This window comes from Tribolium castaneum, chromosome 9 (genome assembly GCF_031307605.1).
Source record: "Tribolium castaneum strain GA2 chromosome 9, icTriCast1.1, whole genome shotgun sequence".
NCBI lineage: Eukaryota > Metazoa > Arthropoda > Insecta > Coleoptera > Tenebrionidae > Tribolium > Tribolium castaneum.
In genome coordinates this window covers 8,966,713-8,992,971 of record NC_087402.1, presented here as the reverse complement: position 1 = coordinate 8,992,971, position 26,259 = coordinate 8,966,713, and the positions used below count along the sequence as shown (strand labels likewise).

General features: G+C 36.4%; 1 protein-coding gene across 3 annotated transcripts in view; it reads left to right on the top strand.

Moving 5' to 3' along the window:
• Positions 1-6,657: 6,657 nt before the first annotated feature.
• Positions 6,658-26,259, top strand: part of LOC663863 (LIM domain only protein 3) — a 61,411-nt gene continuing 41,809 nt past the window's right edge. For 2 of the 3 annotated variants that reach the window (XM_008194455.3, XM_008194454.3), the window contains exon 1: positions 6,658-6,828. The gene's annotated coding sequence lies outside the window, so the exon portion shown is untranslated. The remainder of the gene's footprint in view (positions 6,829-26,259) is intronic. The other variant, XM_008194456.3, reaches the window with a different exon arrangement.

Here is a 26,259-nt window from a genome sequence, read left to right as displayed (position 1 = left end):
AAAAATTCCGTATTTAAAACAACAATAAGATAAAATTTTACGTATTGAGGTGAGCAACCAACATCACAGACAGAAAATTTCCAACAGAGAACTGCCTTAGTACAGTTTACAGTATTGATTAAAGACCTGTTTCCATTATTCCTTACTTGAGGGCGCAAGAGCGAATAAAACTCGAAAAGTTATACAGCTAGTATTTGCCGAAATAAGAATGAAAAGATTCCAAAAAAATTTCTTCCACAGTTTTTTTTATTTATTTAAAGTATTATCAATAAATATAAGATAACAAAAATATTGCTTTTATGAAAAAATACTATAGTCTTTCTAGGTGTATTTTAATAATTTTAATTTATTTCTCTATGTCTAGTAAAATATTCATAATTTTTTGGTTTATTTTTGTGTGCAGTAAACTGTACAAATTTCACGTTAAAAAATTCTCATCGCTAGATGGCATGAACCCCTTGAACAACCGAACTCGTCTCGCATTTCGATTACACCCTCTCTGAAAAACCAAGCCGCCCAATTTTACCACCTCAAGTAATTTAATAAAAGCATTTGGTCGACGGCCGTAGTAAATTTTAATGAAAGTTGTTGTTAGAGCTCTTATATTGCAATGGAAAGTGGAAAAGAGGTCTGTTCGGTCATTACATATCCATGGTATTGCGTTCTGAGCCCCAACGGTAACATATGTTAGTAAAGTCCTTTCTTTTTATTGACTGCCGTACATCGTGCACCTACTTCGACTACATTTAGAACTCCACCTATTGTCTGGATCTTTTATTCTTGTGGTTCTTCAGGGGGTTCGAAATTAGATATATAGCGAGCGTGTTCTGACATTGACGGTTTATCCGCTATGCATAAGTGATAAGGACAGCAGGGGGATTAATTCGAAATTAAGCTCTTGCGGTTCCAGTGCTAGATAAATTTTCATTAGTTGTAATTTTTTAGCACGACATACGTGGAATTGCAAATTTATGAAAGGAGAGTAGAGGATCCATCTAGGAAAGCTTAAATTGGGGCTAAACAAGCTCGAAACTTTTAACTCAAATTTAAAATGCGCTATTGTTGCGACTTTTCGTTTGTATTTATTCGCATGTTCCTTTGTTGAAAGGCGTATTTGGGTTGGGGCAGGGGGCGGCTGGCCTGGTGGCAGGTTGCATGTAATGGTGGTATGATGTAATGCGATGTGTAGAGAATGCAGTAAGAAGCAGGTTCGGGCTCTTAATGGATTCCTCACTTCCTGGATAAGTGCGAGTTCTCGGCGCCCCGCCGCTCCCTGCCGCCCCCAGCCACGTCACATCACACATCCTCTAAAAGCCCAGTCAGTGTTAAGACCTTAGCTTTTGAAAGAAATGCCTTCCACCCCCTTGCGCCCGCCACTCTGCGATACTCTACTCAAATCTTGTAAGTTTCTGTCCGTTTTAACAGCGAATATATCAAGAAGAGCTTTTGCTTTTACGCCACCAACTTCATGTATATTTGCATCTTCTACACTTAAGCCGATATTTTCGTGTTTGAGCTTTCACGTGAAACTTTCAGCATACGAAACGCTTTCTCTGTTGATTTATTTGAAGAGCGCTGAAGGGTTCATTCCATTATGGAACGCTGCTACTGATTTCGTAATTTTAGCCCCGGGTGATCGATTTATTAATAATGCTCAAGCACTAGCGAAATATAATTTCGATTCGTAAAAACGGATAACGAATGTAAGGATTACAATATGATGGTAAGTGGAGGATCATCCAGATGTTGCATCAGCGATCGTTTGTTTGGATGGCGCTGCTCTTTTTATATACGTAATTTTGGGTATTATAGCTTGGAAAGCACTTTTATGTTCGAAACGTCGTCAATTTTAGATAATTCGAAAAATTAGATACCTACAGCTACAGAAAATTGGTACTGCATAATCGAAAGCTAACGATTTTACAGGACATTAAACATTTATGTTTGCTAGCACGGTGAAAACTTCTTTAATTAATCTCGCCGAGATACGGTCAGGCCCGGATTTAAGAGCTTGTTTAGTCCATGATGGCGTTCTGTTTTCTCACAAAGTGCACTTAGATTCCAATTATTTCCTTTTAGATTAATGGAGGTTGAATGCATTCGCAACTTTGTACATGTATAGTAATTATTATACGCTAGCTGAATAACTGATGCAAGAGAAAATATTCCTAAATGGATTTAAACTTCTAACAATATATTCAAAACTAGAAAGCTTGTTCATTTCGCTCCCACGTAACGTGTGCTTAATGACCGACCAAAAATGGTGACGCAAATTGCACATTCTTTTAATTAATCACTCATCAGCCACAAAATGTGTTATTTGATATGCACAGTGACTAAGCCTTTGAAATGATAATAAAATAAGCATAATGAACCTCAATGGTACACATTTTTAATGACTAATGAAAAATTAGTTATCCCATAGCGTCGCGAGGTCTACAACTGAAACAAATTAGCTGGAAACATTAATTAAATTAAATTTACGTCGGTGTAGAATTGTAATAAAATAATTTAGGTAGCATGTTGGTCGGAAGGGAAGTAGGGAATTTACACCACTCCTCTTTGTATTATTCAGTTGCATACACACATGACGCGTTACTTTTATGAATGTTGGCACTTGTGTCATCCATTAAATGATAATTAACAACACGACGCTAATGTGAACACAAACATTTTATCACGCTAATTATACCAAACAATTACTCTCCCAGAGCTGTGGCAAGGCGAAAAATGCTTTCAATATCTTTAAACTTACAGGATCAATGTTTTGAAAGCCTGAGAGCAGTTTGTAAAACCAATAACCAATTAACTTTTAATTTTAGTCTAACGTATACGATGATTTTTTTTTATAAACTTTTGAAAAAAAGGCAACAGCACTTTTGTATTTTTTGAGTCAAATAGATTTCAAATTTAGACGAATTTAGACAAACTGAGACACTCAGGGTTCATTAATATTTATTCAGATTTGCGTCAAGGATTGTGCCTTGTAGGTAGAAATCTAAAGATTGCTGAGAGATTGTGTTGGATTAGAAATTTATCAGAGATGGGGGAAACAATTACATTTAAGTGGGTTTTTTGTTGGGGTTAAAGAATCGAATACCGTGAGACAATAGTGTTATTGCGCATCGTTATGGATCGCGTAAAATACGAAAACTTTTGCATTATACATCAGTCCACTTTAGCATCGCACAGGCAATTTGTAGATAGGTTTTAAAATTTAAGGTGGAAGGAAAGAAGTGAAGTGGCGCTTGGGCCGCAAAGAACTGTCACGTCGGTTAGGTCGAATTTGAAGGTGTAAGACGACTATGCTTTCTGAGTTTCGGTGCTTTCTGAATGCGAGCGGGCGCTCCCTGGGGGGCAGATGGACGCCGAGTGCCCCAACACTAAGAAATGCAATATTAATCAGCCTAGAGAGGGACTAGAACAGTGCATTAAGGTAATGGACGTTACTTCTCGCTTCTGCTGCGCCTTTGCGAGACGCCGATGGTCCCTGCCACCCTCCGAATCTCCGTCTCCGGAATATTCCGGAATCGGTCGAAAATGACGGAATTGACGGGCAATTTCTGCAAATGCCTCAGAGGCGTCCGTTGTTTATTTCTGGAATTTCATAATGTAATGGAAAAGTTGGTGATCTGACGCCTCCCGCCCGCACTTATCTAGTGCAGTGTCTGAAAAAGACTTATTCGCGGCGTAGCCATTAACAAAATTGTGCTTTTCCAAAGAATCAATTTGTAATGTGGATATACCTCGGGCGCAGTTAAGGTTCTATTACCTTGATTAAATCTTGAAAGGATGTTGCTGTGAGCCATAAAACACCAATATTCAGCATTAATTTTACCACTTAGGCTACGGACTGAGTGTTTTTAGCGCACACCATTCGATTTATCCTCAAAATTACCACAATGTGTTATTTCGCAAAACCAGCATCTGCAAATTATTCACTGTAAAGATGAAACGACATTCCCCAGTCTGGGAGAGGCTTTATTACAAAACATAGTTATACTAATCCAACAAACATCAATATTTAATTAATTAATTTCAATGAGCGATGACGAAAACCAATAAGAATAAATATGTTAAGTTTTATTCAAAACAAGATACAATAGAAAGGAACTGTGGTTTCAGATTGATTATTATTTGAATAAATATTGTTACTGAAGCTTATTTGTGCTTGTAGCTAGCTGAACTCAACCTTGATACATCTAAATCTGTTGAATTAAAGTGCAAGTTATTTTCCTTAACAAGCTTGAGTGTAAATCGGACGTTTTATTTCACGAGTGGATTATCAAACCACGAGTGAAAACGAGTGGTTTATCATCCACGAGGTGAAATAAATGAACCGATTTACACGAAAACGAGTTGAATACAACAATTTATTCTTCAACTTGGATAAAAATTGCTTTAAATTTGCTAAAAATAATGTGACGTTTCGTAATGAGAAATCCCTCTTGTGAGTGAAATTCGATTTCTGCCACCGAAAACAATAATATAATGTACCTAAAAAACTACATTTGCAAGATATTAGTATATTATGTTATAAGTGATAGAAATGCATCATTATAGTATGCGAGTGAGAATTTTGACCCACGAGTTTGCGCACGAGTGAGACACTTCTCACGAGCTTTATAATGGCATTTCGATCACGTGTGATATACGATGTTTTATCTTACAGGTGCATTGTAAAAAAATCTAAGAAGTTCAAGTAAATATGCAGTAACATTAGTATAGTTCTATGTACCAGTTTTCAGTGACCTCTGTTGCTATAATTATAAAATAAACAGTCTCATTGTTTTCCCCAATTTTCCCCAGATTTACTCACTTGTGTCAAATGTACTTGAAAACTGCACTTGAAAGATAATAGTTATTTATTTAATGAGTTTGAGTGTAAATCGGACGCTTTATTTCACGAGTGGATGTTTAAACCACGAGTGAAAACGAGTGGTTTATAATCCACGAGGCGAAATAAATGAACCGATTTACACAAAAACGAGTTGAATACAACATTTTATTCTTCGAAATAGACACAGCAAGACTTAAAATTGCTTTAAATTTGTTAAAAATAATCTGACGTTTCGTACTGAGAAATGCCAAACAGTTGTCAAAACTTCCTTACACAGGAGAAAAACCGTAAATTTTGACAGTGTCGAAGAATAAAATTAATTAATTCCATTAGCAAACAAAGCTTTTTGTCAAAATTGTCAAAACTTGTAAAAATTACAAATGAGAAAACTACTTCGGTGCCTAGACGTATACAAAGTAAACTAATGAGGTCATAAATCATTTTTTATATAAAATATTAATCGAGAATCCAACGAAACTGTATCTTACTTCTATTAATAACTTTGATTCTTATGGATTAGCGTTTTTATTGTTATGCTCCCAAATCTTAATGATCTGTGATTACAACCTTTTACATCAATCCCCACAATTTATTTCTGGTGTAAGATGTTGTATCTCCACCCCAGTTTATATTTAATTACGTCAGTGACTAGAGAATGGAATTTGTTGTTATCTTAAACAAATTTGAGTTGTTACTATCAGTTTTGTGTACATAGACGACACTAGTAATTATTTTATTTATTTAACTACTCGTATATTTGTATATTGCATTGTTGTTGACTGTGCTACTTCTGTCCTAATAAAAAAATTTTGAAAAATGCTCGGTGTGAATATTTAAATAATTTTCCATATTTTGCATGAACGTAGTGTGAGAGTTAAATGAATTTTGGTTTGGAGTTTGGAGTGTACATATTTAAGTATTTATTATTCAAGATGGTCTAGTACAGATCCAACGATATCTAATAATAAACCGCTTCCGTAATGGTCTGTGTAGACGTCCGCCAACAAACTGAAATTAAAATTTAATTAACCATCATAAATTTCTCCGGACTGGCGAAATTAAGATTCACTATATGACATTGTTTAGACCGCTCGAATAAAGTGGCATTAGATTAATTAAAAGTGAAAAACTGTGTTATATTACTGGCTCCTTTTCTTGGATGCATTAAGCGCGGGGATTTCTTAAGTGAACTGCCGACTACGGCTATTATTTCACATTAATACGGCCGCTTTTAATGCTCCACCATAATGCGAGTTTACTGTTTACTTTTTATTCAAGATTGATTGCTAATTTGAAAGCCTCGGCAATTTTTTGCCCCTCTTTAAAACACCTGGAACTGGAGCCAAAACGCTCGGGCAATATCTGGCCTTAATATTTAAAGAGCTTTTTTGTTCGCGTACGAAATAAATAACGCAACGACTTGGGGCTTTTTCAATTTCTAAGTAAAGCCATTCATTCGTATATCAAATACAAAGAGGAATTATTTTTACGAGTGAAAGAAACTTGCATCTAGCGGAATAGACCGGGAAAATAAAGCTCCGGAATTGTTTGTTGTCCACACAATGGCATGGGCGTGAGCCCTTAACTATAATTAAGTAACAATCCGGTAATGGCCGCGGCTCCGCCAACCCCGGAGCTGTTGCACTCTTTTCATGCGAATCCCGGATATTAATTTATTAAACGGCTCAAACCGCATCGAAATTAAACACAGAAACACACGGCCTAATTAAATTATATCAGCTACCTGTATCGCTTAAGAGTTACGGCGGCGTCGCGACGCAAAGAGCCGACGCAAAACCCACAAAACTCATCGCAATCTGGTTGCAAACACGCTCAGTTTGTCCTGAGACGCGCGTGCGAGCAGATGTGAAACTCCGGAGCTTGCCTACAAAGCAACGTGCTTCAGTTTTGGTGTTTTAGACGTGACAGTTTTTGACAGATTTTTCGCACACAAGGGACTAAACCAAACCACTTCGGACTGTCTTAAGGCAAGTTGCAATTTTTCACTCAAACTCAAAAAAATCTAAACTGGAGATTTCGATAATGAGCTTTTGGGAACACCAACTACCACTAATTTAAAAATATCACATTTTTTCCTACAATTACAAATGTAATTGCAGGCTACTCCCGCCAATGTTCCGAGTTTTATTAGCTTGAAATTTTATCCTTTTCATAATACGAATAGTCAAGTTTTTCGCAAACCTGATGTAGCTTTATTACAAAATTTTTCTTTTTTAGGAAAATAAAGAGTAATGGAAGAGAAAATCATGTTCATTATTGTTATTCCTCTTTCAGCTTCTCATTGTTTTATCTCCAAATTCAAGAAAAAATAAAATTAGTTCAATCATTTTTATCTAAATCCTCAATACTTGATATTGCAGGATTTATTACAGTTGAAGTAATTTGTCATTCTCGATTAATGGGTTAATGATTAATCGGTTACAAGTATTTGCACATAATAAATGTGATTAAAAAAGTACTAATTGGATAAACCGCGAATTCCTCGTTTGTAATAATTTCTTTCAAGTTTTAAAAAGTTCGTAGGCCCATGTTGGGTCAAACTCAATGAGCTGAAGAAAATATAGGGCATTTAGCGTCCCTAACTGGGTTAAGGATACCGTGTGAGAGCGCAAAGAATGAAAATGTAACACCGACCTGAAGTCAATAAATACGTTGACGTTTTAATTGCACAATTTTATGCAGCGTTGCATTTAATTGCTTTAATTAATTCCATTCTAAGCACATAAACGTATATACATAATTAAAAACGATTCCATTATGTGACACGTATCCACGTATCGTTTTTCCATTCTTTATTTATTAATGCTCGCCTATACCTCCCTTATTGTTATAACGGCGAATCGGATTTAATCCGGTGAAACAATTTGTGGCGTTACGTTTAATTAGTGCCTATACTAAGGAGATTTTAAAACAAGAAAGTGTTTATTTAGAGGATTAAATTCATTTCAGCTTCACACCAAGATAAATAATTAATTAGCGGAATTAATTGGAGAGATACGTGCTATGCTCTAGAAAAATAGCAGAATTTATGGAGAAATATTGGCATTTTACTTTGTATCAGGATAATTTGTAATTAGTACAGAACTCACGTAAATTTGTAACGATATAGTTATCGTTTATTACCACAGTTAATTGCGTTGCACTGGGTTTGTAATTAAATTGCTTTTCGATAATAAAATTGCTAACTTACCGTATTTCCTGACGACAAATCCGGATCGAAAAAATGGTAAAATAAAATGTTGAGTAATTATCGTCAATTGTTCGAGCTTTTATATTTGAAATATTAAACAACTTTCAGGCAGTGTTAAAAATTTATTGCTTGTTTTCACACAATGTATTATTTAGGTAGTTGAAGTATCTATTTGTGTCAGAATGTAAAACTGTAGTGTTTATTGTTTTATCGAAATTGCTTGGCAAGTGCCGTTAAGTAAATTAGCCGTTAAAATATTATTAAGAACATTTATTTGTTTACAGTGGCTTAATTAAAAACAAGTTCTTTTCGAATTATCATATCTTTATTGAGAGACATTAAGACTGGGAGTAGACTGTGTAAATTGTATTTATCAACAAAGGGGGAATATATTTGTTTCATTATCAGACAGTGAGAGATTTATTTAAGCTATTACATCCTACTTGCTTTAAACGCTCTTGACCGATCCCCTTCGGTCCATTTTTGGAGAGAAAAAGTTGATTGCATCAAGCAGGGTTAGTTAACTTTGAAACTTTTTGGTAAAAATTTTGGCAGGACGCCTCTTCCTCCAGATTAAAACTCTCAATTGCCGAAAGAGTCTCCTCTCTCCCTGTCGCCTAATTTAATTTCTCTAATGAAACGGTTGGATTATTTTGAATACAGTCGAAGAGAGCACTCACATCTCCCGTTAAAGTTTCAAGTTTCCGGACCGGGGATGTTCTGGCCGCCTCCTGTCTTGATTATGAGCTTCAAGTTGGCTCGGCTCGTACTTCTCTGATTGGCACAAATCCTCAGCATCCCGCTGGGGAATGTTTTAATCAGTCTCACACCCCGCTGCTGATTGCTTGCCCTCGCCCGACTTCCCGCACGCCACTGACTAAATTAATGAACGAATGCGAGCTACCCTCCCGGTAATCACATCATGATAGCTCCGAGATTCCATCCTGCGCGGAATTTCAAGGGCACAAAAATCAAAATTATCGTCGCCCTTATTTCGACCGTCTTGCGTTTTATATTTGCGTCGAGCAAAACACTTTCAGGTAAGGCTAAACGTCGGTTTTGATGGAAAACGTGCTCCGAATGGTCAACGTCTAAGGGGGCTCTGGCGACGCACGTTCGTACGCTGCTGCTGCAGGAAATTGAACTATGGAATCGGTAGAATGGGGTTCGTAATGAAGACGACACTCATCTAAAGGCCGGTCGAATGGATGCTGTTGGCTCTAATCAACGGGTACAAATGAGACGACCCTGCATACTTCTTCAGCCTGTGATATGGAAATTAGAGCCGGGAGAGCTTCGAAAGTTTCATGATGACACAATGCGACAGGACAAGATTCCGGAGCGAAAAGAGAAAAACTTGCACAAAGGCTAGGATTGGTTAGCAAAGTGATACTGGGGATGAAAATTTCAATAACGAGGTGGATAGTTTGTAACCCAATTCATTATGGAAAAACGAAATGACGAGGCCAAGACGACTTGACAACTGTTAGTTATCTGAAACCTGAAATTATTAAACTAAATAAAAATGGAATTAGTAGAAGTGTCAGAAGTACAGTAGTATTTGAAGAAAATTTATCCAAAATAAGTTAGTTAAATTCGAACTTCTTTATAAGAGGTGAATTAGAACAGAGTGTGTTTTTGGTAGTTATTTTTTACTTTACATACAAAATAAGATAAAATAAACAAGTATAGTAAAAAATACAATGAAATTTAATTGTTGTGCAATATTTTAAGAAGATGTAAATAGTCGAGCTCAAAAGAAGTCAAAATAACTTCGAATATTTATAGTTTCGTCTTCGAAACCTATTACACTCTTTTTAAAAGATTAACAAAAAACCGACCCAGAAAAACGGCTCTTAAAAAAGAGGTAAACATTTTGGGTAAACATTTTGTATCGATTTTTTTGGCGAAGTACTACAGAATTTTATTCTGGTCTGACCTGACCTGGTCATACAACTATAATTTGCACGATTAAGGGACTTGAAATTTTTAAACTAAATAAAAAATGGTATAGTAGAAATAGTACAGACTGATCCAGAAATACTGTGTTGGAAATGCTGAATTTAAATTTTAAAGGATACCAACAACAATTCAACAATTTTTTGGGGTTGTATGTCAAATAATTGTTAAGAAAAATTAGATCGATTTGCAGTGTAGGCAAATTACGAAAAAAAAAATACCTTCAAACTGTTGCAAACAGACTCAATTTTTCTGGATCAGTCTGTACTTAGGTAGTAGTTCTGTTACAAACTCTGTTTCACCACCAAAAATAAAAAACAGAACATACGAAAATTAGAAAATAAGGGAGAGAGGAAAATGCTGTAAAAATACGAGTATTTCATGATATGAAATAACATTATACAGACTGCTCAAAAACTGGCGCACCAACTCAGTGGTACGTTACTGAGATGCAAGTGCAGATTTCGGAAAAAATGTTGAAAAAATTCCTAAAATTATATTTTAAAAAATCTGGAGCTACAAACTTATTGTGTTAACTTCTTTAGTTTTCATTATTTTTTTATGTTTTTATGTTTCATACCAGGTAATCGTTCCGTAACAAAACGATGAATAATTATTTTTAAATTTACCATCAGATTTTAGCAGTTTTTTTTAATTTGAAAAAAATTAAAATTCATCAAAAAAATCACAATGTGTAGATGTGCCAACACTGGGAATTATTTCCTAGGAAACCGTTTCAAAAATAATTTATTTTAATTGTTGCTTAACTTCTATTGCGATCATGACTGTTAGACAACGTTGACACATATCATTTATCTAAAATCCGTTATTTAACAATAACTTTAATACAAAGGATTTTTTTACTATTTTTACCTTTATATGTAACCAGTTCTCTACCACACACCATTGAGTTGGTGCGCCAGTGTTTGAGCACGCTGTATAGTGTGATCCAAAACCACCGTACCATCATTCGCATGGTTTCAACAACCATTTAGTTACATTTAGAAATCCAAACAAAAAACCTTAAATAAAATTCCTTAGGTCGATACAATTATTCAAAGTTTCCACTTTAATGTTTAATTTCTGTTAATCTAATAAAATTATTTTATTTTTTTTAATGAGGGACATTAAAACATCAATGTACAATAATAAAAAAAATATATATTGAAAATATTGACGAAATTTCGTCTGAACACATAGGTAAATGTTGGCTTTGTATGAAGAGGTAATATCGGCAACAAGTTTTTTGTCACTATGGATAAATAAGGGACAATAAACAAAAGCAAAAGGGTATTTATAGTTGCAAATTGCGGCGTTGTCAGAATATCGAGTCTTCAAAACCAAGCAGTGTAGAAAAATTCTGAAAGCACATCTGTGATCCTTTTAATGTTTTCAAACACCATTTAAAAGATTGTGAGACCTGTTTGAATCACTGTATAGAAGAAAAACATGAAATGGGATAAAAATCTGAAAATTAAAAGTCAAAACTTCTCCAAGACACAATAAAGAAAAAACACATGTTCATAAGATGAACAAAAATATGATATGAATGTAAAATAGAAACTACACTTATCATGAAATTTCGATTTTGACTTCATTGTTACTATTAATGGCAAAAACCACTCTAAACACTCATCTTGAATCGGTTTTTCCTGAGCTTTGATGCTTCATACAGTTGGGCAAATCCATGTTACAAAGAGGAAAACGTCTCTGGCTCCACGTTGGGTCATAATTTAGCTCTTTCGCAATGGTTTGCAGTGAATATACAAAACGAAGTTTATGACCATTGCTTAAGTTCTTAGGGAAAAATAAATCACTTACTTCACTTATGTGTCAGATGTACTCTTATCATCATATCTCTTGTATAATTAACCTTGCAGGAAATTTATTAACACATTAGCTGTTTTATCTGCGTTAAATCATATAGCAAATGTTACACGTACAAGCCGCAGAAATTTCTTATTTTTTCATTTCGGACGTGTGGGTTTTTCTGCTTGCCCTAAAAACTTAAATTAGATAGCCTGTGCTTGCAATAATTATAAATTGTCGAGATAAGCAGTCACTTAGTATCGTGTTAGAGGATGCCAATTAAGGACTTGACAACTTGTTTCTGCGTTTGACATAAAATTACTCACACTTTTTTCAAAGTTTATTACTTATGTGCGCATAATGCGTGGCTTTCTATGCAAGAAGTGAAAGTAGTTTGTTTTGAACCAAAAAGCTTTGTAGCACAGGCTTAGAGTGACTTTATGTCACCATTTGAGTTTGCCGGAGTCAGAACAGCCGGAAGCTCTGTCAACTTAATTTTTCTTCGGATTGTCGACCGGGGGCGTAGCCAGTCCCCGGACGAAAAACGAGTCTAATAATTTTCCCCGTATCTGGATTAAGTTTGATCAAATTCGGGTGTTATGCGCCGTCACACGACCCACTCCGATGTGAAAATGAAATAAGGCAACATTTTCCTTTATTGGCATATCTGTTCACGTCTCTTCGTGCTCGCAGGGCACAAATTGGTAGTGTGTGACGTAACGTCCGCCCTTTCGTCTCCCGTTGGACTTTTTCAATGCATACGCACGCACAAAGCTCCAGTAACAAGAACCACAATGCCTTCTGAAAAGCTTCGTTATCGGTTCTGAATGACATTTTTAGTGGCGGCCGTGTGACAATGGCGAGTTCGTTAATGTTAACAAGCGGCTGATTAACTCTTGGTGATTCCATGCGGGGAGGCTCCACAATGCCATCTCGACCTACTCTAATTAATACCTCGGAGGACGTACGCTCCGGATCAAGCTTTCCTGTACAGTCAAAATTTTATTGAAAAAAATGGCATCAGCCCAGTTGGTTGTGCAAGTTGTTCGTTTCGTCGTTAGCTCGGCTTGGTTTTTATTAGTTTTCCATTTCCGGCAACAATGACTTTGTGCCGGGGCGTCGCCGGCGCCCCATCATCATCTTCATCATTGAAGTGCAAGCGATATTCGGCTCGTCTGACACAGGGGATCGTCGTGTCGTCGATAAAATCCACTTTGTAGTTTCTCCGCGCGGCGTTTTCGTCCTTGTATTTCCAATCTAGGAGCTGTCACGCGGATCCGAACGCGATCTGTCGTCGGGCGGTCAGCGACACCTTTTTCAATTAGAGATGGGGCACGGAGTGACACCTCGGCGGCGGCGGCGAGGCCCCAGAGGCGTCCCTCAAAAATTAAATCGGCGCGCCGCTGGTGGCGGCGGTTCCATTGTCGATTGAGGCTCGCCGCCCCCGCTAAACGTTGCCCGTGATTACTGATGGACGAGATAAAAGCAGATCGACCTTCCAGTTTTCGGAATTGAAACGACGAAATTGAATAAGCGAGAGAGAGGCCGTCCTGTGCTACTAAGCGAATAAGAGAAATATCGCCTGGACAGGACGTAAAATATTGAAAAATTCCACAGCACTCCTAATGCAATTTCACGGATGTTACGCGTCCTACCTACGGAGGGATTAAGTATCTTAACTAAATTAAAAATATCGATTGCGAACACCCCCGACGCCACGGACTTGTGTTTTTATGAAGCACCACTTCGAATTAATATTGACGCACCACCGGCTCGAGCCACCTTCTGCTACACTTTATTACTACGATAGCTCACAACCACAAATAGTTTCTCAAAAATGATTCTATGTGATTGTTACAATAACTATTTATTCTATTCTCTTTGACATTATATTAGATTCCACTTTGTGAAAATCACTCCAATTATTATTTGATCGTATCAAAATTAATTAAAGCTGGAAATATCTGGGGCGAGCGAATAGCGAGCGAGCCTATATGTATAATACATGTGCTGTTCCCTCTAAACTCTACATTTTAGAAGTATTGGAAGTTCTGAAAATGATAGTCATCTGAAAATTTGTATGCAACCATAACTGTTAGATCCTGATCAATGAAAATATTGTCAAAATAGTGACACTTTAGTTGTACAGGTAGTCGTAATCAACTTTTTTATTTTAAAACGGAAGCTACGTTTATACAGCATTTTTGTATTTTTGGATTACTCGAGTTATTTTAAAAAAAGTTATGAGCTTTCCGTATGCCTAGATTTAGTCGTTTTCGAAATATTTAGGGTATTATAAACGTTTTTGGATTTGCATGTCAAACTTCAAAAAACAGTAACTCTGCCGTTTTTTTAAATTTTGAATTATTTTTGGCTTATTTGAAAAATAAGATTTAATCTTTTCCTTCATGTTTTATATTTCTAAAAAAACCAGCAAACCCCAAATTTTTAATATCAAGTTTGCAGAACAACCATTCCAGGAAAAATGCAACCTGAGTTTGAAATTTCAAAATGATGTTAAGTTTCTTTTAAAATACACGATTCGGTTTGTTTTTTATGTATTTTGCGACAAAAGTGTTTTTGAGAGAGGATAGTCACTTAAATTGAAGTAATTCATTGAATTCTAATTCTTACTTACTATGCCTTTTAGGAGATAACATAAATTACGGATGTAATATAACTGTTGAATATTTTTTGAAACGTATTTTTCTAGTTTTTGGTAGTTTATAAAGTGGAAATTGGTAACTAAATTAATTTGTAATATTACTTTTTTATCTTTTGATGTGCCGTCCGTTATCGCAAATATAAAATGTTGTTCTTATTTGTTACGTTGTTAAACAAAACGTAGAATTTTTAATTTCCACTGTTTAATTTTAAGATTTTTAAAGTCTTTATTAATAATAATAATTAAAACTTGTCTGAATAATTTTTTTAGAGCTATTTTCATATACAAGACTTTATTTGTCCCGTCCGTCATGTGCAAACAAAAACTGAATTAATCAGAAGTCGTTGCACATTGCTTTATTCTTTGGTTTTGTGGTTTAAAAAGTTTCAACAGGTTTCGCCTTTCACTTTAAAAATAGTTGTTGTAATTAGTGCCCTTTAAATTAACAGATTTTTAACATAAATGTTCAGCGATAAAACTATGAGGTTGCAAACAATTTAAGAGTTATTATACGCTTCTAGAAAAAAAAACACTTTTACTAATACTGATCGTAAAATTTGAAAATAAAATCTAAAAATTTGTGCAAAGTGTCCCGTCCGTTAAAATGGAATGGCTGAGAACTTCAAACACCAGTTGCTCAAAATTTTTAAACGAAATGCCACAATTTTTATTCCACTAAATGGTAGAGAATTTAATTCTGCATCGATCTGTAATTATGTTTAACAGTTTTCCAGTTATACGAAGTTTTTAAACACAAAGCTTATTAAATGTAATTTCAATGAATTTATTTTGATTTAACGGAAAGGAAAACAAAATTTTGAACAGAATTTATCGTTTATACAATGAGAAATGTAAAAATTTCTGTGGCTAGTAAGGAATATCCAGCAATGTCAAAGATAACCAACATAACTTGAAAATTATCACGATAGGTATAGGGAATGCTAACACGGATCGTTGCAGAATTAAATTTTTTTCCACCTAGTGAAATAAAAATTGGAGCATTTTTTTTAAATTGACTTATAGCTTGTAGAAGTGGTCCAAAAATAACGTCAAAATTTTGGATTATGTATCCAAAATTTTTTCCAATTTTGAACACTCTAAAGGAATTTTGGAGTGAAAGCTGCAAATCTCAAGATTTTCATAAGATCCTAAATATTTCTAAAGGGCTAAATTTAGGTGTAGGGAAAGCTGTTAAAAATCTTCTTGAATCTACTCGAGTTATCCAAAAACTCACTTCAAAACATATCTTTCTATTTAAAATAAGAAAGTTAATACCAACATCCGGTATAATTTATACTTCTATTCAACAGGCCCCATTGGGTTATGGCTGTACACCGAATTTCAGATAAATATCATTATCAAAACTTTCAAAACTTCTAATGTACGGTTTAGACAGAACACCCCTGGTTTACCCTGTACAGGCTTGACGGAACTGCAGCATATTTGGAACATCAGTTTGTTTTTTGGGAATAATTAGAAAAAGGAACTGGTTTGCTTAAAAAAAATTAACCTACTGTAAAATTGAATAAGTTAAATAATACAAAAATTGGAAACGTTAAAATTTCTAACAAACTTACAATCACCAAAAGCGTGAATTCACTTTAGGGTGCAGTAAATTTGGAATATAGTTTTCCAAATTATATTTGCCTTTACTTTCTTTGACACTACATAATCTCGGGTGCGGTATACCTACCCCTTGCTTTCATTAAAAAAGAAGAAAAGTGATATTTCTTTTCGAATTTTACATTGAAATCTCCATAAGGAGAATACGCAGGGAAATCTCAAATAATTATTAGTTTTCTAAATAGGTAAGCGAAGTCTGGGGTAGTTGGCCGTAAGTGCAGCGAGTGAAATATCGGCTCCATTATTCGTGACGGCTTTAGGGCCGTCTACAAAGTTGCAAAGCAGTGGAAACGTCCAGGTATTCTTGCAGCTGATCTATAATAGTGTCGCTTTGATGTGGTTGCGGTCATCGGAACAATACAGGGCATCGGCCATTAGGGCATGCAACGTAGCCGTTCGACTGTCCGCAACACTTTGCTAGTAATGAGCTTTTCACGTCCGAGCTTTTCTCATTAGTGTAACAGGGCCATTCGCTCGTTAGCACGGCAGAGCACAGACAGACGAAGCCACATGCCATTTCATTAGTACTAACAAGACCGGGACAACCCAACGACACGCCGAGTACGACCAAGCAAGTCTTCGTTTGGCAAAAACCGTCATTACACAACACAATTGACACTCGTTAAAGTCATTAGCGATATCTGGCCGTTAATTACGCCGAGCTGACACTGAAATATCGCGCGATTTACCAATAAAATATTTTAATTAGAGGCTTGCAGCTGTCAAACGCCCAGATTGGAAGGAAACTGCCAACGCTAAATAAAATCAAAATAACCGCCGAATATTATTCAAGTTTTATGTTTACTGCGTATCTCGAACGAAGCATTTATATGTTTGTAAAGCTCGTTTAATTGGAGAAAATGTCTAAATACGTAAGCCGTCCTGTATGACAATTACCTTAATGGGCCGTAAAAGAACGATAAATTTCAATAATTGGCGGTAGTGATAATAACGCAGCAACAATTGTACTTCGATATACGAGCAAAAAACAACACGTCGAATTAAAACGGAGCTTAATGGTTATTTGTCGTCTTAATGGAGTTTCGCTAGAACCACGTCAATAGTGCTTCGGAAATGCAGCAGGGCATTAAAAGGCGCTCGCACATGGCCGACTTTTTGCCACACACACACACATCAAAACTTACCTACCTCATAAATTAAGCATAAAAAGGCAAAAGTCGACATACATTTTATTTCATTCCTGGTTTGGCATCGCAAAAACCAACGTGAAATAAGTTCAAAGCTCAGATTAGAAACACTCCAAAATCTGACTGCCGAGTAATCCATCATAAAAAGAATACACACTGTCTATCATCGTCGAAGTGTATGCACAATAAAAGCAATACTAATGGAATATCAACCGCAAATAAAAGAATCACTCCTTGAACTAGAACGACCCCTCTGACTTGCCAAGAGAATAAACGAGGCATAATTTCATGATTTGTCAAATTTAGGCCTTGCAAAAATATTTTTCCATTATGCCAAAGGAAGCGTTACAAAGCTTAAAAAAATCACAATTCTTGCGTTAAACTTCTTGGAGAAGGAAGTTGTGTTACGTTTTTGTGGTAGTAGCACTTGCTCAAGTTACAATCTTGTTTTGAATCCGACCATAATTAATGCATGTCACGATCATTATTATGACGCAGATGAAGCAGTGATGTGTTTGATTAACACATTAATGATACATAAATGCAATATCGCAGGTAACAAAATCGTGCATTAGTGTGGCTGGTCCAATCACGAAAACCATTGTGCATTTGTCGAATCTAATCGAATTAGACACTTTGATACGTTTTGGCGTTTTGTTGGCAACTATCACGTGACTAAAACTAATTAAAATCTCGCTTAATAGCCAACGAGACATATGAATGGTGGCTCGGAAACTGAATAAAAACTGGGAATAAAACCCCGCTACAAAAGAATAGAGGCTTGGTTTTTTAATTAAATTATTACCATCGGATTGATTTGTCAATATTGTACCGCCACGCTATAGCGGCTGCTAATTTAAAAATTTAATTATTCCACACACGGGTACTCTTTATTATTTCATGTCGAGATCACAACGTTTTTTTGCCATTCGATTTTTATTGAATCAACACCAATCGCCGGAATTGCGGATTCAACAAGTTTAATACAATCCAATGAATTTGTCGCAGGAGAGTTGCTATGGACGGATGAATATTTAAAAGGTTACGATTAGCCGACTTGAGTTCATTCAAAAAATGCCATGTATAAATTGTTTCCTATCTCTGGGCTTATTACATGCCTTTCTAACCCCTACTGCAGGAAAGTAATAAACGATGAGCCCCTGCTGCGCGGCTATCTGCATTCGTTGCGTTATTGACTTTTACTCGCAAAAGTTCTCAAGAATCCATTACCGCAATTAAAGGAGAAATTCGAGGAAATACTAATCAGATATTGCAATCTCATTATTTTGGTTTGACGTTAAGATTAATTGGTAGCTGTTCGTCCAGTCCAGGAGCCATGGCGAATTTTTACCTCGGTCACCAAATATCGACAGAATTGTTCTACTCAACAAAAGCTCCGAAGGAGTTCCGGAGGACGTGTTAAAGAAGTTGGCCTATTTTTCCGGCCATAAATTACTAAATTAGATCATAAACTTACAGAAGTAGCAATCTGATTTTTTTTCACGTGACTTTAGAACACCTGCGACTTGTTATTCCTATTCTGACTTAAGGACTGCATACAAATTTTCTAATGCCATTTTTAACAGAAAAACCTGGATGTTTTAAGCGGGACGTCTAAACTGGAAAAAATATTGTCAACTTTGTTAAATGGATTAACTTTTGGGTGGCGTGGCGAAAAAGTCCTAATTAAACTGTTGATTTTTTCGGGTTTGGCAAACGCCGGCGTCTCTTTCCAGTCGTTTCGGCGTAAAATGCAATTCTCCTCACCTTCTCAGCGATTCGGACAGCTGAAAGATTTCCAATAAACGCGCTCTACCCAATTTCCTCGTTGCCGGCGATATCCTCCACCATCGCACGTTTGTTGCCCAGTTAAATTTAACTCTGGCTTCAATTTCAGATGACTTTCGCGATAAATGCGATTTAATTGTTTCTTTGGGATCGTTAGACACGGATCTGGCAGAGCTCCTAAAAATAATAACAATAATCCCCGCTTTAATTGCATTGTAATAAGAGATACTAATTTTTCGAACGTGACTCGGGGAACAATGTACAAACGGCTTCGTTATTTAAGGATGACTGTAATTAATCGTCGATTTCTTTCCGACTCGAACAATGGGAGATTCTCTCCGATGATGGCATTTTTGGTGTGTCGTCTCATTAATGTCAAGTCCGGGTCGCCTTATGAAGTCGGCGTAATTGCTTCGGTGTTGAAGACGGAAGGCCGTGCCGTCCTCGACGATATTAATAAAAACCAGAGCAGAGGGACGCACTTATTGCACATTATATGGAGAACATAAGCATATTGAAAATGCCAAAGCTCGACTTATCTATCTGCGGTCTCCAGAAGCAATAACGTATCGACGGGGGGCAGGAAGGGGCTCCGGACTCCGGGTTTAAACGCCTCATTATAATCCGGTCGTGAACACTTTGCCTTTATTAAATTATTGCACCGAAATCTCACCGGTTGATCAATTCCAAAAACATACTTCGGGACGTCCGATAATGTTCGAGATAATTTACATACTTTGGTAACCCGTACATCACAGCAAAGCCCACTGGAGTTAATGCCCGATTAATTTCAATCTTGTGCAAGAATGTACTTGAACGATTCCGCCCCCCGCAGAGCCTGGACACATCTTGGCGAATATGTGACTGAGCTTAACATATATTAGCGAATAGAGAAAGAAGCGGCGACCAGCGCTAAGCGTGATTTAAACTTCAGAATAAGCTTCTTACACTGCGAATCAATATGGGAAACCTGGCGGGACATATTCTTGTTTATCGCCGATGCAAAAATGCCATTAGCATCTCTTGTACGAACACACAAGGAGACTGTCTTTATGCCCACTTCTTCAGGAATAAATTTATAATGAGCGTATCAGACATTGGGTGATATTCATAAAAATTAGAATCTATTCTACTTGGCAGTTTACTTAAAAGTATCAGTTCAACCCAAAAGTAAATACGTGAATCCATATTCATGAAAAGATGCTTTTCTTATGAGCAAATACTACTTACACCATATAAGAATCTACGTGGTATCTACTAATATGCTTACTTGGTTACCGCCAGATTTGTCACAAATGAAGAATTATTTTAATTTTTACCCTCAAAATGTAGCTAGATTTTTGGAGTGCTAGGTCGCCCAGGCTAGAAACAATAACATTACCGTTTCAAGATTTTTTAAGCGTTTGTGGACAAACATTTTCAAATTATAGGTATATCAGTTTTTTGTGGATTCGGAGCTGAAATAAACCAAAAATTGCATAAAAATTTCAACATGCTGAGTATTATTACCTAGCACCGATAGTTTTCGAGTTATTAAGATCTTCAAAAAGTTTGTTTAGCACTGATGGTTGGCGGAATTTTGGAAATAGCCTGGAATCGCCAGGAATCGACAAAATTCTAAACAGAATTGTTTGGAGAATCCGAACATCTAAAGTTGGGTTTTTATGTAAAACTGATAAATGTTCTGCATTTCGTATCTGCAGACAAATCTGTAATTCTATTATTTACTCGGATTTTTCATAGTTATAAAAAAGTCTCCCAACATCGTTTGATTATGATGAGCTCGGAGCAAAACGACGAAAATTCATCTCAAAAATCTGAACCTACCCAACTCTCTTAGACTCTTACAGCCGACAGTTTTCTGACTATTAGCGTGATTCAAAAATTGGTTTGGCGCTTTCGATAAAATATTTAATACCCAGTCAAATTAGACAAATCGGTGGAAAAAATTCCTAGAGAGTTGGAGTTTTTGGAGTCCCCGAGGTTGGGTGACGAGCTCGAGGAGGGGGAGGGGGTTGATGTAGTCTTTTTTTGTTTATATTTCGGAAACAGTTACTCCTATCAATTTTTATTTTCTTACCAAAATTAAAGCTGATCAAATTTTCTACAAAATGGTTATACGCATTTTTCCTGGAGGACTAACCATAAGTTATAGGGCAGAAAAGAAATAATCATTTAAAAAAAATGTGCTCTAAAAGAGATTGATGTCTTGTGATTTGAAAAACTGACCATAAACTGAAGTTATTAGGTTCACTTCATTAGAGTAGAAAGAGGAAGACATGGTGGTCACAGAAGTCTTCAGAGTCGTCTTTAGATGCTGCATTTTCATCTTCGTCTCAACTGAATTACAGTCTTGTTCAGTAAAATATTAATAAATAGATGATTTAATATAGATGTTTTGAATAAATCTTATAATAAACTGTATCTACTGTATGTCCAACAGTTCATTCTATCATATCTTCTGGGTCATCTTCAGATGCTAAATTGTGGTCTTCAACTGGAGAGCCCGAAGGAAGGAAGTTTTTTTTTCCCTTATTTCTCACTCTTAGCTTAGTTGGGAGACGCTTTACACACACTATTTCCATATAAATACTTATGATATACTAATGTTTAGTTTTACAGTGTCATGTAGACACCAAATTTCAGTTAGTCCTACAACAATAAGGCTAGGACCGTTTTGTTGGAAATTTTATCAACTTTAATTTTGGTTTAAATTTCATAAGAAGATAAAAATTGATAGGAATGACCGTTTCCGAGATATAAGCAAAAAACAAAATAAGACAGCTTTAGCCCCCTCCCCCTTGTCGAGCTCACCTCCCACCCTCGGGGACTTTTGTTATATGTCTACCCAAATGTAAAGGAAGCTTTAAAACAATTCTATTTCTCTAAGAATTTTTTTCACCGATTGCCTTATTTTTTCATCAGAAAAGGTTTTCTGTCGAAATTCTGATTGGCTTTAAAGTTTTTTGAAGTTTTTGGTGCGGCAAATGTAGCGACTTTTAGTAAATTAATTCATCAGCAGAAAGATAAGTCTTTACGAATAGTTGACTAGCGATTTCATAGGCACATGCTATTTTTTTTCTCTATTTTATGAATATCGACATAAGTAGATACTTACTTTTTTATGATTTTTAAGCATACACTAATACTACATAAGTATTAGCATCTACTTAAAAATATAAGTATAGGTAAGCTTGTTCTACTTTTTATGAATATCACCGAATATGACAATTTTGAGCACTTTTTGGGCACATACCAAAAGCCCCATCTTGTGCAATTTTGGATGGTGGGAGCTCGTTTTTTGAATCATTTCTGCAAATCGAATAGGGCGTGTGCGGGGCCCTGCGGGCATTCGCCATAACATTTGCAAATAACGAGCCCACCGGAGCCTATGAAGCTGACCTAAGAATGTTAACGACATGTATACTGCATTAATTACTCGCGCACTTGGAATACTTGGCGCGATTAAGCTTAATGTCGGATAATGTGAGCCTGAATCGCGTAATGAATGACGTTACTTAGCTGCCTGCGGTGGATGGTGCGTCAACATCCCACCCGCTCTAATTATAATTACACAACGTCTACAACAACCCTTAATGCTCTCGCTTGCATATACGTACTCACAAGAGCGACGTGTCTGGATTTATGTCGGATTGTTATTAAGCGAAAAACGCTCAAATAATAACGGTTAAGGGCTGTTCCAGATGATGCCGCCGATTCTCCCAACGACCAGGATTCCTAATTCCCGCTAGCTGGCAGGGGAGGGATCAACCTGGACTCACGGAATTGAGACATTTATTATAATTAGAAGCCGAGCTGCAGCCGGATTATGATCATTACGACGAAGAATTGAGCAGATTATGACACAACAATCGGAATTTCGAGAGCGACATTGTAAAAATGCGGAAACAGCTACTTCACACTTTTAAATGTCGTTACACACTTGGGTAACTTTACGAGTATTTTATTTGAAATTAGCAAAAAGATATGACTTGCAAAGAGCACAAACCATTACTTAAACAATCCATTAACAGGCATTTATTTATGTTTATGTTCTCCGCGACGTGTTTGTTCGATTTGTAAGTTTTGCTCGTGTGTACATAATTCTTTGTTTTTTTTAAAGAAAAGTGACACTGAATGACCCTTGCGGGATTTCCTTTTGAACAAATACAGGTGACTGCGTACTAATTGTGCCACATTATTGAAATAGACCTGTTTGGGAACAGGAACACTTGTTGTAATTATTATAATTGTGCTTAATGTGTTATTGCAATTAAATTTGACAGTTTTGGGAAAATCAACACTTGACGTGTTTATTCAATGTAATATTGTTGGAGTATTTTATATTCTGTGGCTAACCTTTCACTTCTTCACTTGGATTATAACTCAAAGTAATGAGTGGAGCTCTTTACCTGCAGCCATTATGCAATTTTCTAATTTGCATAGTTACTATACGTGCTTCTCACGTACAATAAATAACAAGATTTAATTACAATCATTGTCGTGAACGATTCTTAAAGAGGTCTCTGCTTGTTATTTCCTTTATAGAATCGTGTAGATTCTTAATTAGCCAATAATAATAAATGACTGTTATTATTTGCGGTCATTACTGAATCCCCACAAGCACAATACATTGTGGGTTTGATGAGATCACGCCGTTTTGAGCGCGTTGTTCTTTGGCATTTGCACAGGAAGAGAAAAAGAAGCAGGACATCATTAAAACTAGACTAATTAATCGAGAATTCCTTTTATATACATGAGGCGGTGTGCAAATGCTCGTGCGTTTTATGCAAATGGGCCTTCGTTTATTTACCACAGTGGCGTGCTTGCGGGAAAAATTAAAAAATGAATCAAACTTAAACTCAGTTTGTGGTTTAATCAAGGACCGCTGGCAATGGTGTTGAGACATTCTCTCGGCAAAAATACATTGTGTTCCGTTAAATATTTCAAAGTTGGTGACAGCGTTAAGTAAATATGTTTGCGTGGTTAATTTATGTATGAATGTTTGTCGCAAATGGAGTTCAAAGTGTTCAGAAATGCACATACCTCGAATAATAGGGATACATGTCGAGGGCCGTGGAACAGTTGCATTGTGTGCTTTGTGCCCCCTTTGCGTTATATGCAAACTGAGGTCAACCGTTTTATGACATGCATAATGTTGTATTGAAAGTCATTAACTTTGTTTAACAAGTCGTATTGAGCATTTTGTCGTTGACGACTCACTTCAATTAGAGTTTCTTTGGTTCGTTGACACCTGAGATTAGCTAATTGTTAGTGTTGACACGGCATCGTGTAGCTAAAGCTCGAGCTTTTGCGTGTAAGCCACTGGAGTCAGACACCAGAATACAGCAACGAGAGATAATTAAGCAAACATCCTCCAAGAGCTCAGTATTCGACTCCATGCACGCTCCTTTTACCCCTAACCAGACCGTCAGCTGCATCTGCCCACTTTAATTTAAACCCGACAATAAATAATTTCGTACAAGGAAATTTAATAATTTTCAAAATTGCTGCTTGCGCTGGTTTTTAAGCCGCCTCCGAAAAATTACACTAACGATGTTAATTAACAAATCTGGGCGATAGCTACGGCGCATTAATTTTTATTTATTGCTAACAATTACGATTCACAATGCTCGAATGAATACTAATAACACTGCAATGACGTGATTAGATTTACATATAAACCTAAACATGTGTATTCAAACATCAACGCATTGTACGTTTATTAAATTAAATTAAACGTAAGCTCGTGAAATGACAATTAACACATAAATTAAACTAATTTGGGTAAGTTTGGCATAATGCGGAGTTGGCGCAATTACTGACTCATTGTTCGAAGTAGAAATAGAAGAGGTAATTGTTTCTTGGTGTTAACGGTGAGAAAAAGAGAATAACCAGTTTAATTACTATGCGGAACGTTTATGAATTAATGCTCAAACCTGCTGTGATTCGTTAATCTTTGATCGTGTTTGCACTAATAAATTTGGGGTAACTCCAACCAAGTTATAAGATTTTCATATGCAAGAAAAACCCTTAAGTGACATTCGCGTTTGATTTTTGGGACTGTTCGCTTTGTTGAGCAAAGTATTTCCTCGATAAAAATTTGAAAGCCACCTGTGTAAATTCCCTTTGAATATTTCGCCTTTAGTGGAGCTCAGCGTTGTGAAAAATGTAATGCGGTAAGGTGCACTATACATTACATAAAATAAATAGTGTCTGAGGAATGGCTGCGGTCGGTCAGCGTTTGGCGGGCCAATAAGCAAGCGGGATAACCCCGAGAGTAGAAGTAAGCCAGTACGACATATAAGCGAGTGAACAGCAAATAGCTTTTTCTTTGAGTATAATTTCTGGAAGGAAATTGAGAAAATCTTTTATATTTCCCTTTTTCATTCTCTTTAGGCCGATCATTTTTCATGCCATCTCCATCCGATCTGGCGGCGGTCAGCCCGGTCCAGTTCAATTAAGATGGTGGCGGTCCGCGGGGACGGCGAGCGCTCACAGATATAATATAGATGATATTCTCAAGTCACCGCAAAATCAACGATTGCCTCTGCGTTTTAATCAACAAGGTGCTGAAGCGTTTTGTTTTTTGACACCTTCGAGCAATTTATCATTTTAATTAGTTCTCGGACGGATTCTCGCTTAATTAAAATGACATGAGAGACTTAGAGGTGTCTCTGAGAAACGTACATCCGCCGAAATGAAAAATCTCTTAATCAGAACGAAGTGCATGGAAATTGAATATGCTCTAAAATTACTTTCTTTTCGGTTGACTAAGTTTGTATAAGAATTTGAAAAATCTGAGTGGTATATAGTCGCTTCTTTAGCGAGATACAGTTTTCAATTTAAGGATGTAAATTAGTTCAAATTAAATCGAAAATATGGATTCTTTTCATTCTGCAAGCGATCTAATTAAGATAAGGCGAGGCGCTGTAATAGGTTGGCGTCGAGCGAACCCTCCAGCTTATACCACGGCGAAGGCCCGGTGTCTCCCTGTCAATATACACAGGGAGATTTATTTATATTCATAGGCGACACCCGGCACGTTTTAAATCCGTCACGCCGAACATTTCCAATCAGCGTCTCTAATTTTTTATTAAAAAATAATTGCCTACATCGATTCCCGCCCAGACAACATTTACAACATAGTTGAAGATTTTCTCCCCGCTTTTATCGGCTTTGATTACCTCCTAATCGTCGGTGATGGGTGTGCGAC